Raw genomic sequence first — 14,181 nt, forward strand, 5'->3', positions numbered from 1 at the left:
TACACTGTGAACTTAAGACTCAAGGTGAGCACTTCGGAGTCTAAACCTTGTATTCTTTCTAGGATACTATGTAATTATGAGCTTGCTTATAGAAAGTATTGAATTCTTCAAAGAATCAAATATTCTAATGGAATGTTTTGAAACTTAACAGTAGTTTGTCTAAATTTGGGCCAGGTTTTTTGTATCAGGAAGTATTTTACGAATCAGAAAACATTTGATAAAGTATAAGGATCTATACCATTATAAGCAATTTGATTTTTATAATGGGGATGCTTTATGCAAACGTGAAATGCCCATGCTAGTAAGTGTGTAGGAAGGTAAAAAAGATAAATTTTACCTTCCTCTGTGTTTTGCTGATCTGCAGTAAAGATACAAAATGAAGATGGAACCTCCTACGATTTAGGTATCTTATAGAAATAATATTTTACAACTATTTTTCTTTTGAGGTTGTGATCTTCATGCCATTGCATGTGTTTAAAAAGAAATTGGAAAACCACTTTTTATGATTTGGCAAGTATGTGTCTGTGTTGGTCAGGATGAGTGAGAAGATCAGTAGTTTCTGTGCTGGGGCTCTTAATGATACAGATTCTTGGGCCCTTTCCTGGAATCAAGGAGGTCACTGGACCCTAATTTGTGGGTTAATTTTAAAAGTTCTTTTAATTCTTTTTTTTTTTTTTTTATTGAGTCAGCACATCTTTATTAAACACCTGCAGGTACTGGGAGGAGGCCATGATGCTGGACACACTGTCGAAGTCAATCTTCTCCACGATGTTTTTGGGTTTAATGCTCTCTTCCTGGCCACAGATGAAGATCTGCCCTGACTCGTCGGCGCTCCACCCGTATTTGCTCATCCACACCTTTAGCTGGCTGTCCGATAGATGAGCATCTTGGCCAGCAGCCAGTGGTCGATGTACTAATAAGTGATACCCATAACATGGCAGATGAACTTTCGGACAGAGTCTTCAAAGCCAATTATACCTTCCAAGATGTCCATGTTTTCATCCAGGGCTTGCCAGAAGGTCTGGAAGTGGCAGGTCTCCAGCAGGTCCCCGGGGTACAAAATCTGCCAGATTGGCCGTTCTTCTTGATGTGCCTGGTCAATCACCCACTTGCACATGGTGAAGTCGGTGTGTGGCAGATTGGTGAGGGCCTTCAGAAGGATCTGGGTGGTGACTGTCATCTGAAACAAGGCTGGTTCGACTGGTACAGTTTCAGGACAGCCAGGCTGGCTTCCAGATCATAGGCATTTTCCTTGGCCTGCGTCTCCACATAGCGCTCCAGGGTGGCCAGGTTCTCAGGATTGTACCTGTCGATACCCTTGAGCAACTTGCCCACGTTGGCTCTCATCTGCTCAAACATTGCCATGACTACTGTCACCTTCCACAACCAGGGCTGGAGGCTAACACTGGCTTGGCACAGCGTCCTCAAGGACGGGAAAAGGAAGAGCAAGTTCTTTTAATTCTAAGCCAATAGTTGCAATTAACCATAGACTCTCAATGTGGTGTGAATCCATTTGGAGGAGGGTAACTAATGTTTATAAAGCATATTTATATAACGATTTAGTTTTCTGATCTAGTGGGTAAACACAGAGAATCCAAATCTGATATTTTATAGCAAACAAACTAATATTATAATGCAGATTCTGACAACCACATCTCTAGAGAAAAATACTTTATTCTTTCAGTTACTGTTCACTGTATAATAACCACCCCTCACTTCAAGTCTTAGTGCTTTATTTAATTTTGATATGCCCTGGGGCGACTAGGACACTATCAAGCACTCATCCTTTGCTCCTGTAAATCTCAATGTTCCCATGGCAACCTACTTGATGTCAATACATGTTTGAGCATAACCAGGTCACTTGGAAACCAAAAGATATCCCTAAACATGCAGTAATAAATAAAACAAATGCAAAGTGGATGTTTGAGCATTATTATTTATTTATTGTTAGGTTTATAGAAGAGAAAAGAAAATATATAGATTGGCAACAGGCTTTAAGATGTGTGCTGAGGTCTGGGTTCAGCTTTACGAGCCTAGAATGAAAAAGTAGATTTTTGATCTCTGAGATGACTAGTCATTGAGTCGGCTGCTGTTGGAATGAGAAAAGCTCTCGTTGTGTATGACATGTTGAGTTTGTCAGACTCTTTGTGATGAGCTGCATGCAATAAACCAAATGGAGAGGCATTAGTAGTGGGCTAGGGTTCTGCTAGCTAAGGTTTTGGGAATCACAGGATGCAACATCTCAATTTCTGCTGTGGAACTTGGTAATGGGACATTCCATAACGAATGCCTTACAAGGGGATTTGACTACGAGAAGGCAGAAAGCACACGTATCTAGAGCTTCAGTCACTGTAGGTATTAGGAAGAAAGGCACATTTAGAATACACCTTTGTACACATAAATTCTTTTGTTTACTCCTCCAGAATATTTTTTAAATTGAGAAATAATTTGCATTAGTAAAATGCGTGTATTAGAAATGCAGTTCAATGATTTTTTATAAATGCATCTACCCATGAACGCATCACTTCAAACAGGGTAGAGAACAATTTCATCATTCCAGAAAATATACCCCGACCCTTTCCAGTCAATGGCCTTTTCCCAGAGGCAACCAATACTCCTATTTTTATCATCATAGATTGGTTTTGCCTATTCTAGAACTTACAAATAAAATAATACGGTGTTTATTATTTGGATGTGACTTCTTTATCTCAGCATACAATTTTGAGATTCATCTACGTTGTTTTGTGTTTGGAGAGTTTCTCTCATTTTATTGCTGAGTAGTATTTTACTGTACAAATATACCAAAATGTAATTATTTATTCTTCTATTGCAGGTTATTTGCATTGTTTTTAGTTTTGGGCTAAAGTTGCTAAGGAGGATTTGTGTACCAGTATTTGTGTGGAAATGTGCTTTCACTGGGTAAGGACACTGCTTGAGTGAAATTGCCAGGTTACAGCACTTTCACAGTGTATGTAAACATATGCCTATGTTAAATTTTATAAGATACTGACAAGCAGTTTTCCAAAGTGCCATACCATTTTACACCCACAACAGCACTTTTTGAGAGTTCTGAATGTTCTATATCCTTGTCAATACCAGATGTGTCATTCATTTTAAATGTAGCTATAATAGTGAGGATCTAATGATTTTTTTGTGATTTTAATTTGCATTTTTCTGATTACTGACAATGTTGAGCACTTTTTGTATACTTATTTGCCATTTTTATAACTTCCTTTATGAGTTGTTTCCTCAGGTCTTCTCTCAATTTTGTATTGGCTTGTTTGCCCTCTTTTATAGAATTGAAGGAGGTCTTTATTCAGCATAAACATCCCTTTTATAGATGTCTGTGTTGTGAATGTTTTCTTCTAGTCTATGTATTGTCTATTCATTCTCATGACTGTCATTTGACAAACAGACGTTTTCATTTTGAGAAAATCCAATTTATCAATTTTACATTTTATTGTTGGTTATTTGTGTCCTACTTAAGAAATCTTCACCTAGCCTAAGCTTGCAAAATCATTCTCACATTTTTTTCTTTTCAAATAGCACCTTCCAATAGAATTTTCCATTTGGCCTATTCAACACTGTAGCCTTTAGCTATGCTGATTATTGAGCATTTGCAATACATGCAATATGATTGAGAATCCAAGTTTAAGTTTCATTTAACTTTAATCAAATTTAATTTTATATGGCAATATGTGGTTATTGACTCCTGTATTGATTGCCATAGTTCTGAAACCTTTGCAATTTTAACCTTTACATTTATATCTATAATCTATCTCAAGTTGTTAATATGTTATTAATTTCATTATTTGTGTTATTTGAGATAGCAGTAGAAATTCATTTTTCTCTTCATTTGTTTATCCAGTTGTTGTTCTGGTACCACTGAACTGTGTTGTCAAAAACAATTGGCCATTTATGCATAGTTTATTTTGGTCCATAAATTTGTGTCTTTCTTTATATTCAAAGACAATATTGGCTTGATTACCATAGTTTTACATTTATGTCTTAGAATCTGGTAAGTTCATCAATTATTTTTCTTTTTCTAAATTGTTTTGGCTTTTCTAGTACTTTGCATTTTTATATACATTTTAGAACTGATGGGCCAATTTCCACAAAAATGGAATTTTGGTTGGGGAAGTCTGCATCTATAGACACTTTAAAGAAAATTCTAAGAAACCACTTTTCACAGACTTCATGTTTCAACTACTCAATTTACTATTTTGTAATCAGTGAGATATTGTCAGCAACCAGATAAATCTGAGAGATTTATAAAAGGATAGATATTTGTTGAGAATTATTTTTCAGAAATATTTCTGTTTAATTCTCACAACATTTTATCCATGTTACAGTTTAGAAACCTGACGTAGAAAGATGAAACAAAATTCTAAGAGAACACAGGCAGGACTGAATTTTAACCTAGATTTATCTGATTCCTCCACTTGCATTTTAATCACATTTTTACTTGTCCAGTGATAAATAGATCATTTATTGTAAATGACATATTGACAGTTTTCAGTTAGTTTCTCACATTGTTTCTTCCACTCCTTTAACATTTCTCCAGAGTTATTTTGGGGGTGAGGAGCGCCCCAATAGCTCAGTCTCCTTCACTATTTGGTTAGTAACTGGGCAGTCGTTTCATTATTCTGAGGCTGTTTAGGGACTCATGGCCTTACTTAGCTTTGAATAATTATTGTCTGTTATGTCTGAGGACAAAAATCAAAGTAGCAAAACCAGCAAAAACTGATAGTGGTTTCTAGAGTGACTTTAATGTACAGCTTCTAAGCCTGGCACTCATTTCTTTAGCATGTAATGATCAGTCAGAGCCATTTCCTTCTATAAAAACGTGGAAGATTCAAAGACTATGATCTTGAAGCTTCTATTTCTTTGTTTTCCCAAAGGAATAAGCTTCTTGAAAATTGTTTTAATATTGTTTCATATATCAAATATGCCTCCTTCTTTTTTTGATTTTGATCATAACTAGCTTTATTTATTTACTTTAAAAGAAAAATCAGGGACTAAACCTAGTAACATTTTTCCTGGCTATGTTTAGCCTCATTAGAACTCATTTTATGGATTAGTAGAAAAATGAATAGTTGTTCTTTTCTTGGATATTGGTTTTGTCTGTTATTAGGGTCCACCATACTGTTGCAATCTACCCAATATTATGGCCAATCTAACTTTCAAGACGTTAAATAGTCTTAGGATTGCTATTGTTTAGATTGCTATTGTTAGAATATGTGTAGTCATGATGTGAGATTGGCAACTGATTGGAATAAAACTGTACTTTGTTAGCTGGGCCTAAGATACAGAAACATAAAGCTTATTATATATTTTTCTTTTTTCTCTTCTCTCTAAATACCCTGCCTTAATTTAAAAAGGTAGGCCCACTTCCTGCCAATCCTTTGGTCTCATCTTCATTCCCTTATTTCATTACAGATATTTGTATGTCTTACTTTTTTTTTATCTTGTTCTATGTTATCCATACTTGCAGTAGAAGCATGATCTATTTCAATCTTGTTTCCTCTCTGTTTGCTGATGCTATTTAAACACAACCTTTCTGTTAAAGGCAAAGATAGAGGAATCAGAAGCAAGAGGCTCCAAGTTAGGATTTTAAAGACAGATTATCATACAATAAGACTTATCATATAATAAAGATCTTTTTTATAACTAGATATTTTTGAGTGCTAAAGAGAAGTCAGAACCCAAAAGACATATATGCAATATTGACATTTTTTCAAAATTAAGTATGTTTAGACTTTGGTGGAAAATAACATTATTTGGGTTTTCAGCTGGAAGAAGCTAGATGTGAGGGGCCTGCATAGCCATTCTGAAGCGGGGAACACTGAAGTGGGGAACATGGTACTTCATAACGCTCTTTTACGGTCAGGTCAGCGGGAGATATTTTTCCTGAATTACTGAGTTCACAAACACGTGTCAATATGGGGATCAAATTAGCATTAGCAATACTTGAGTACTGGAGTCTCAGTGTAAAAGCTTGCGTAGTGTGGTCAGGTTATGGGAACCATTCACAAGTGAGTTCCATAGGCATCCGAGCTGAGCTTTACCTGGGACCAAGCTGGGTATATGTTTAGATGTGGGTGTGGTTGTGTAGCTCATATCCATGTACTTGACTTCAAATTGTCCAAAGAATGATTGACAGATTCAGATAGATTGAGCTGGAAAATTATATGGAGATTTCTCAAACAACTAAAAATAGAACAACCATTTGATCCAGAATTCCATTACTGGGTATCTCCCCAAAGGAAAAGAAATCATTATATCAAAAAGATACCTGTACTTGTATTCATAATAGCAAAGATATGGAATCAACCCAAGTATCAGTTAATGGATGATTGGGTAAGAAAAATGTGATATACATATACGTATATACAGACACACACATATAATGTATACATGTATATATGTGTATGTATGTATATGTATACACACACCATGAAATACCATTCAGCTATGAAAAAGAATGAAATAATGTCTTTTGCAGCAACATGGATGAAACTGGAGGCTACTATCTTAAGTAAAACAGCTCAGAAACAGAAAATAAAATATCACATGTTCTCATTTAGAAGTGGGAGCTAAATAATGTGTGCCCATAAACATAGGGTATGGAATGGTAGACAGTGAAGAATCAGAAAGGTGAGAGGTTGATGAGACTCAGAAAGAGAGGTGGGTGATGAAAAATTACAGTGTGCATTATTTGGGTGATGGCTACACTAAAAACCCAGACTTCATCATTAAGCAATATATCCATGTAACAAAATTGCACTTGTACCTCTAAATTTATGCAAATACATGAAAGAGAGAGCTGGAATTATAATATCAGAGAGGTGAAGTCCAACCCTGAAACCCAGCAGTTAGGAGGCAGAAATTAAGCTCAGGAGTGCTGACCATGCCAAAATTCTATGAGTATATTGATACAGAATGGAAACAAAACAGTATAGAAAACATATGGGATTTTGTGCTAAGTTCCACATATTTAGGGGTGATGGTGAGTGGTTGGGGTTAGTGTAAATATTTGAAGAGTTGGAGAATTTTAGTGTTAAACAAGTCAAGAAGAGTATTTAGAATAGTCACCTGAATATAGTAAATTCTCATTAAATGTTAGTTCTTTTTAAGATGTTTGTAATTTTTATCCCATATCCTACTCCCATTTTATATAGCAGCATAGTTGCATATCATATTACATAGAGATAATTTGGGCTATAAGTTATGCTTTTTAAGCTCTTCTTTCCTATACCTATATGCAAGTATCTATTATTATTTTCTGTTTCACCATTTCCTGTCCTGAATCAGAGGAAGAGCTTATTGATGCTCCTTCATCCACACTTACCTATACAGAACACACGCACACACACACACAAATTAGATTTTGTCAATATTAAAAACATTTTGTTTTCAAAAGAGTTAAAAAATAAAAAGACAAGCCACAGAATAGGAGAAAGTATTTTCAAAACATATATCCAACAAAGACATGTATCTAGAATATGCAAAAAATACTTATTAATAAGAGTACAAACCTCCCAATCAACAAATAAGACAAAGATTAGAACAGTCATTTTACCAAATACATTTTGTATGTATACAGTAAACACAAAACATGCTCAGTATCTTTACTCATTAGGGAAATGCAAATTAAAAGCAGATACCACTGTACGTCTATTAAAATGTCTACAAGTAAAAAGACTGTGAATACCACATTGAGGAGGGTGTGCAATGAACTCATACACTGTTGGCAGAAATGTAAAATGATCCAACCACTTTGGAAAGTGAGTTGGCAATTTCTTAAAAAGTTAAGCGTACGCTCAGCCATTCCACCCCATGTATTTACCCAAGAAAAATGCATGCACCCATTCAAACATTTGTATACAAGTATTCGTAACAGTTTTATTTGTATTAGACAAAAATGGAAACAACATATAAATGGATAAATACATTATGGTATATCCATGCATTTTCCACTACAGTTATAAAAACAGTTTATGACTTGATTAAAACAAGTTTAATAGTGACAGCTTAAAGCTTGGGGGGCAATTCTCCTGTCTCTGGCGTGGTGTGCACTGCAGCCTGGAAAACTCTTACCTATATTTGAGATGTTGCTTGGTATCTCCCTTTGGTATTCTCCCTACTCCTTGATCTCATAACAAGTTCTTTACTGCCTACTCTGGGACACTGTTATGGTAAGTCAATTTACTAAATTGTGTAGCTGATAAATTAGTGACGAAGACTATGTGTTATTCATCTTTGGTTCAATTTTCTCAACTACTACAAGAAAAAAATAGATGAATGTGTGAATCCTTAAAGAGGAGCTACACATGCCTCAAATGTTCTTCTGGTGGGTGTGTGACCATACATAACTGGGCTGCCCCATCTGGGCTGTTTAGCTGGGCTATGTTTGGCTCAAATTTTTCAGGAAAGTCATGGATTTAGATTTAAACAAAAGATTTTCTAGAACAGAAAAGATTGTTTCCTTGTTACAGGACAAAATCCTGAAAAGGTCAGAGTAATAAAAAATTCTGAAACGAAAGAGTAGGTTTGCATAAAACCCAAGGTGATAAATGTCATGAAAAAGCCAACTTGTTCTTCCAGTCTGGCCTTCGGGCTGTGTCTTGTCCAGAATACCAGGTGGAGCCAAGGGCTCTAACACTTTTCCAGTGATACAGTGGGGACTGGTACCTGCCAAAATTCAGCTTAACCACTATTTGATTTAGAACCGATGGTGACAGAAGAAGCTAGAAGAAGTTGTTCTGAGAGTCTGATGAAAATTAGGAGGCTTCTTTTTAATAGACTGACCTAAGTATACTCATAGTTTTATGTATAATTTTAGGGACTTTGCTCTTCTCTAAACACTTATGATAAAAACCCTGTGCCAAATAAGAATAGGATAATGTCTCACTAGAATAATCAGGGTAATTTGAGGAGAATTTTTAACAAGGTATATTAGATCCTTTGACTGCTGTAATAAATGATCACAGATTTTGGTTGCTCAAAACAAGAAAATATTATTCTCAGTTCTGGAGACCAGAAGTTTAAAATCAGCATCACAGGACAGAAATCATGGTGCTGGCAGGGTTGCCCTCTCTTTGGAGACTGTAGGAGGGAATACGTCTGCATCCATCCCAGCTTTGGGTGGCTTCTGGCATTCCTTAACTTGTGGCTGCATCACTTCAATCTCTGCCTCTATGATCATCTTGTCTCCTCCTCTTCTGTCTGTGTCTTTTCTTCTGTTTGTTACAAAGATACTTGTGATTGCCTTTAGGCACCCCCAACCCAGTAATCCAGGATAATCCTCCCATTTCCAGATCCGTAACTTCATCAGACCTGCCAGATAATTTTTTTTACAAGACAAAATTTGTAGGTTACAGAGATTATAGGGTAGCCATTATTCAGCCTCTCACACGAAGGGACTATTGATAAGATAGGGAAGGTCTAGCAGGAGATCCACAGGGGCGGGCTAGTCAGAGCGTAGGTTCTGCTTCCACACTTAGGACTGAAAGGCTGAGTGATGCTGTGGTCACTGGAACCTGGAAGGAGACAGTCACGTAGAGAAGACCTCCTTGAAAGCAATGGTATTCCCCCCTTTTTAAGGGCCACCACCAGCTCTAGACAACTTGGGAAGGAAGGCACCAAGGGAATAAGTGACCTAACCCCACTCTCTTCTTCCTCTCCAACCTGTTTCCCATCAGCAGCACCCAACAGGAAGCAAGTGGGCACAGGTTCATATCTATTGATAGAATTTATGCAAGTTAAACTTCTCAGAGTAGACAGTAGGGTAGAGAAGAGTGCAGAGTAGCTCTGGAGGGGTAAATGGAAGACACTAGGCACTCGGCACAGTGGAGCAGCTTCTTTTGCTGCAGATAAGTCAGCTTTGAGCATCTATGCACTTGTACAGATGCTTGTCTCTCCAGGTAGCCCATCAAAATAACTGCTGGTACTCTAAGGCAGCCTGGAGAGAAGGTACTTTTGTCTATTTTGTTTACCAATGTAGTTGGTAGCTCTAGAACAGTTCCTGGTACATAGTAGACGATCTATAAGTATTTGTTGAATAAATGGAACTGAAACATAGTCTGTGAGTACCTGCTGGTTAATAAGCACCCCTACCAGGCACTTATTTCCCTGACTGTCTCCTTTGCCTAACACAGCTGTGGTTGCTGCTCTACCCTCTGAAGAAATGTGCTTTGGTAATGGTACAATTCCCTTCAACACACATGTTCCTCTTGCGGGCTTGGTTCTTACGGCTCCACTGAGTATAACTGACTAACTCAGACAGGTTCATCTTTTTTGAGAAGGTTTGCACAATTAGAATTGATTCTGTTACATAAGCATTTTGAAGGAAGCCGAGAGAGGACAACTTCATCTATAGTGGTTTGGCTAACTGTCTTCTCTTGGAATTTTTGTGAGGAATAACTGTAGGAATTGGACTTTTCCAGCCTATGAGCAGAAAGCTGCTGAGGGGAATTCTCACAGTACCAAAGGCCAGAAAAGGCTTCTTAAGGCACAGCGTTGCAGGAGCTCACAATAGCAGATTGAACAGGACATCTGTCTTGTCAGTCAGGATGTAGCTCCTGAAGGCAACATGTGGCCGAGAGGCAGGCTAGGTGCCGCAGGGTGTCTGTGATGCTGCCATGTCTCCTCAGGTGCTGTCAGATTGGAAGTCAACCACCTCCATCACTCACTTTGATTTCCAAGGGGCTGCAAACTCTTAGAGGATCCACCCCCTTCTTACCTCCCCAGGCTCCTCTGCATTTATCCTATTCTCCAGCTGTATTACACTTCTCTGAATAATGTCAATTGCTTCATGTTATTTAGCACTTGTATACTTGTGCTGTATACCCCTTCTGACTCCAGCGGAGTACCTGGTGATTTAATTGGAATGATGATTTGATACCCAGGATATTTGGAGAGTCTCATCTTTTTTCTGGATCTAAATTGGTCAATCCATTTATCTTCATATTTTGCCAAGTAATGTGTTACAACACACACACACACACACACACACACACACACACACACACACCCCTCAGTGACATATATTTGAACTTTACCTAGCATTGAATTTTACCCCATCCTTAAAGTTAATTAACATCTTTGAGGTTAGCTGCTTCTCTTAAATTTTAATACTATCTATAACTTAACCTCATTCCTGACCTTACTGTTGACTATCACCCAAATCCCTGCCTCAACTTGTTCCTGAGTGAAAAAATGAATTAAGGCAGAAATCAGTAAATCAATTATCATAGTTAAAATTCTGCAGGGACTGTAAATGATCATTTTCAGAGGAGCTGCTTAGCTGAGCTCCTACACGTAAATTTTGGCAACAATTCTTGAAGGACAAAAGGATGGACTTAGTATTAAATAAGATCATTTCTAAACTTAAATTCTCTTTAAATAGGACAAAACTCAAAAAGGGTCAGGGATGATTCCTTAAACATAACTTAAACAGAAAAGACGACAAATCCAGGATGATAAATGCTACTCAGAGGCTGTATTATTCTGTTCTTGCGTTGCTATAAATACCTAACTGAGAGTAGGTAATTCTATAATGGTTTGGCTAACTGTCTTCTCTTGGAATTTATATAAGGAATAACTGTAGGAATTGGACTATAAGAAAAGAGGTTTAACTGGCTTATAGCTCTGCAGGTGGTACAGGAAGCATGGTTGAGAAGACCTCAAGAAACTTATAATCATGGTGGAAGGTCAGGAGGAGGGAGGCGCATCTTATATGGCTGGCCCAGGAGGAGGAGAGAGAAGAGGGAGGTGCTGCCTCCTGAGGGTGGCTCCGTTCAAGACAACTGGAAAGAGAAAAGAGCATGGAGGATCGCCAAGTGTATACATATTGTTTGTAGTCCACATCTTTTTTCCCTGGTGTTTCAGGCACTAATGTTCATAAAGGATTCTTTTTTAACCATGAATATTTCATTTACCCTGAATACTGAGCCCAGGCCTTATGAAATACATGGATTGCTTTTGAAATGCAAGGCTCCTTCAGAAAATATTCAGTAGCTGAACAAACTTTCACTCATGATTTGCATTTATATATTAATTAATTCAACAAATATTGTTTTGAGTTCTTCACTTTGTCAAATCCTGTACTAAGTTCTTTTGAGGAAAAAAAAGGCTTATAGAATAATTTTACATAAAAACACAATTCCCCAAACAGAAGAGATAATACAAAAGTTTTATGGTTTATTGCAAGTATCAGCAAAAAATACTGCTTAAGCTCAGAAGAGGGTGTAAGTAATTTTGACAAAAAATTTAGAGAAGGGCTTGTGTTTATATTTATTGCATTTAGGTGGGAGAGGAAGGAGGGAAGGACGCTGCAGAAAAAAAGAGTAATGTCACACAAGACTTGAAGGTATGAAAAAGCAGTCTGCTAGTGGGATGGCTGCAGCATTTGGGGAAGGCAATGTATAGGACCTGAATGCCAACTTAGCAGTATGGAATTAATTCTGCTATCAGAAGTCTAGAATCATATGTAGGCTCTAGAGAACACTAGAGGTCAAGTGTAGTTTTGCAATTCAGTTGAAATTTGTACACTTACATTTCCTGATTTGTAAAATTCCCTTGGTGATAATGCTTGATCTTCACCTGGCAATGTCATTGTTAAGCTAAAAAAAGGGATATAAAATTCTCTTACACAGTTTATGGCTCTTTATAGTCAATAGCTGTTATTATTTCTACCACTTACTGGGAAATATGGTACCCAGGTGAGCCTTTTTCTACTGTTGTTATGTAATCTTCTATCTTTTACTGATTTTTAACATATCATGTTTTCATGTCTTTTCTCTCTCCATGTCTTAGGTCTGTACCTCCCATAATGTGCAGCATGATATAAATATGGAGTATATGTCAACATACATCTTGATTTGTTGATTGCCCTGTAAAGTAACTGACTGCAGCAATAGGTAAATACAGTCTTTGGAATCTGGTAATCAGTTAAAAAACCTGAAATAAGAAACAGAGCTAATTAAGATGTTATCTTAATAACAGGAACTCAGTGGATGTGTCATGGGCTTGAGCCAGAGTAGACAGTACCTCAAAGTTTTCAAAGACGAATCAGGGCAAGGCAGAGGATCCCTGAAAGGCCAGAGGTGGAAATGGGGAAGTATAAGAACATACAGTGGAGGATCTAGGGAGATGAGATACAGGCAGAAAACAGATGTCAAAGTGGCTTTTCAGATTAGAGAAGTCAGAAGGCAAGTTCTTAAGCCCTGTTTCCTGTAAAAGCTATTCAAAAATCCAAGAGGCAAGCATTAAGCAACCTGGTGAGCAAAAGTCCTGGTCTTGGGGAAGTTGCTGACATGAGCTTGTTAGGTGTGAGCAGGTGGAAAACAACACTGGGTCTGGCTGTTGGAAAAGCTTCTATAACAAGAACAAGGAGTCAAGCAGCTAGAATGAGTTTGTGGTTAGAACAGTCCTAGTAGTCCCACTAGTGAAAAAGTAAAGCTATTGAGTTAGAACTCCTTAAGTACCTCCTGGTAAATAACAGAAGGGGTCGCAGGGCTGGAAGCAGAGCCAAGCCTGTTAAGATGCTCAGTCTCCTTGGTAGTGAGGATTAGAGGGAGGTGATCAGTGCTTGGCAACCATTCTGTGCTCAGTGGTCAGAAGATGAAGAGTTTGTGGGGATTTGATGTCACTGATGGGAACATGTTTTAGAATTCGAGAAAGGTTCTGCATGAGGCAGTGAAGCCGACTGAACCAAGCTTGTATGAGCCACATGTTTAAACCTTGATAACAGACTCCTCATTTTGTCTTTTACATGCTGCACTATTCCTCCATAATCCTTTGTCTCTTTCTAATTTTAAGTGGCATTTCAACATTATTTTCTCAATTGGATTGTCTATACTCTTTGTCACAATCCACTCTCATTCACTTGATAACTCACCAGAAGTTGGCTTCTATTAGCCTTAAACTTTACTAAGTAACCACCACCTTCTAAACTGTCAAATCCAAGAGAGATTTATTTTGGACGATCTGCTTCAGTTGACATTATCAGTTCCTTGTCTTATATTTTCCTTCTTCTTCTGTAAGTTAACTTTTCTCCAATATTCACTTTATATATTGGGAAGGCTTTTCTGACTACCTATATGTTTTCCCTGGGTGATCACCTCTAGTCCTAGAGACTTAACTGTATTTGCCAACAAATAATTTGCAAATTCATTT

General features: G+C 37.4%; 1 pseudogene across 1 annotated transcript; it reads right to left on the reverse strand.

Moving 5' to 3' along the window:
* Positions 1 to 651: 651 nt before the first annotated feature.
* On the reverse strand, positions 652 to 1,436 carry LOC116531791 (annotated as a pseudogene). Its single transcript, XR_004260586.1, has one exon. The product of XR_004260586.1 is annotated as a eukaryotic translation initiation factor 3 subunit K pseudogene (transcript).
* Positions 1,437 to 14,181: the final 12,745 nt, after the last annotated feature.

This window comes from Sapajus apella, unplaced genomic scaffold (genome assembly GCF_009761245.1).
Source record: "Sapajus apella isolate SASKATOON/1434 unplaced genomic scaffold, GSC_monkey_1.0 scaffold3, whole genome shotgun sequence".
Classification (NCBI taxonomy): Eukaryota; Metazoa; Chordata; class Mammalia; order Primates; family Cebidae; genus Sapajus; species Sapajus apella.